Source organism: Myotis davidii, unplaced genomic scaffold (genome assembly GCF_000327345.1).
Source record: "Myotis davidii unplaced genomic scaffold, ASM32734v1 scaffold564, whole genome shotgun sequence".
Taxonomy (NCBI): domain Eukaryota; kingdom Metazoa; phylum Chordata; class Mammalia; order Chiroptera; family Vespertilionidae; genus Myotis; species Myotis davidii.
Genome location: NW_006294678.1, coordinates 46,585 through 48,744, shown reverse-complemented (window position 1 = coordinate 48,744; position 2,160 = coordinate 46,585). Strand labels below are relative to the sequence as shown.

At 39.9% G+C, this 2,160-nt stretch overlaps 1 pseudogene; it reads right to left on the bottom strand.

Moving 5' to 3' along the window:
- LOC102769535 overlaps positions 1-2,160 on the bottom strand; it is a 3,699-nt pseudogene that overhangs the window by 868 nt on the left and 671 nt on the right.

Sequence of the window (2,160 nt, the reverse complement as noted above, 5' to 3'; positions counted from 1 at the left end):
CAATCAGAAAGAATGTATGCACCCCTATGTTCCCAGCAGCACAATTTACCATAGTTAAGATCTGAAAACAGCCCAAATGCCCATCAGTAGATAAAAAATGCTGTGGTACATTTATACCATGGAATACTATGCAGAAGTTAAAAAGAAGAATATTTTACCATCTGAGACAGCATGGAGAGTATCATGCTAAGTGAAATATGTCAGTCAGAGAAGAAAAGTATCACATAATCACACTCATATGTGGAATTTAATTAACTATAAATTCATGAACAGAGTGGATCCAGAGACATGGAAGCATGGAACATAGTATGGAATTTTAGAGGGAAGGTGGATGGGTGGGAGGTAATCAACCAAGGCTTTGTATACATATATGCATAACCCATGGGCACAGACAATATGCTGCTGAAGATCTGGGGTGGGAAGCAGGGCGGGGGGGGCGGGCTAGAGAGTGTCAGTGGGGGAATAAAATGGGACATATGTAATACTTCCAACAATAAAGAATTATTAGAAATATATATATGATAAAGTAGGCCTTCATTGGTTTCAATCCTAACAAGAAATATGTTATACAAGTAAATATAATACTCATGGGTAGTAAATCAGATAACAGTTTCCAAAGAAATAAGATGAAACTCTGTAGTATCTACTGATACATTCTTGTATAAAGAGCTTCTTCTCAACCATGAGGATCTCCACGGATGATATATTGCTGAAACACTGGCAAGTCAGGAAGAAGAGTACCCTAGCTCTATTCTGGATTCCATAAGTTCACTTTTATATGACAGAAAACGGTACCTATAACCAGTCCTAGGAAAATTATTACAATTATCTGAGCTACAGAGGCCTGGGGCTTACACAGTATGTTTTCTAACAAACTCTTGAAAATCCACGAGTTGATGACAGAAGAAAGTGGCATAGGTGATCTCCTTGAAGACTACACTCCTCTTCTTTTTTGAACCCTTGAGAATTAATCTAACTCAACCTCTCTTTCTCTGAAGAAGGAAGAGTTTAAATAAAACTCAGCTAAGTTTTCTATGAGTGGTGTACCTTTCTTGGAAGGCTCTTCTTGGTTTTACCATCTTCGTCCTCTCTGCTTAATACCACAGCAGAAGAGTCTCCATGAATGATATCCAGGAAGAAGGATTATCATAGGGCTTACAATGACAGCCAGCTGAAGCAAAGTACCCCAATGCCTCCTGAGCAGGCCAATGAAACATTAGTTTTCTGAGGCCGATGAAGTGAGTCTGTCAAACAACTTGAAGAGAGAAAAGCAAGGTGGATAAGTGGAAAAGATGATGGTTTGTCCTTGTTAAGTGCCCTCTCCTCGGGCAAAAGGATAGAATTTCATGAGCTTGAGTCAAGCCAGTTGGGGGTCCCTTCAGGATCAAGATGGGTGGACTGGTAATAAGGTCCATTCAAATACTAGCCCTTTCTCTTTCTCCTCCAAACACACCATGGATAACCTGAGTTCCAACCATGGGATCTGACACTTTGGCCAGACCTAAGTGTGGAATGACCATGTTTATCCATTCATTTTCTTTTCTTTTTTTAAAAAATATATTTTATTGATTTTTTACAGAGAGGAAGGGAGAGGGATAGTTAGAAACATTGATGAGAGAGAAACATCGATCAGCTGCCTCCTGCACACTCCCTACTGGGGATGTGCCCGCAACCAAGGTACATGCCTTTGACCGGAATCGAACCTGGGACCCTTGAGTCTGCAGGCCGACGCTCTATCCACTAAGCCAAACCGGTTAGGGCTCATTTTCATCATGATTCATCATTGTTAGAAGCTGAAGAACTGCTGAGAACTATAAATTTTCTCTCACTGTTAGAGTTTCCATTCCAACATAATCTTGTACCACATAACCTCAATTACATTTGAAAATGGCAAGTCAAGGTATGGTGCTTCATTTATCTCAACATCTCCAGGTAGTCCCTGTGGATCTTTTCTTACAGCTAAGATATCCAACAACAAAGATTTGCCTTCACCTGTGGGCCCCAGAGTGGCATTGAAGTCAGGTCTCATAATCCCACTGATATTCATTAATATTTCTTTTTCAGTTATTTTTTGACCAACTAGAAAGTCACTTTTTGCTTTCACTCCATAGCAGATGTTATGAAAACTTAACAGCTGCTTTAGTAAACATTCAGGTTGTT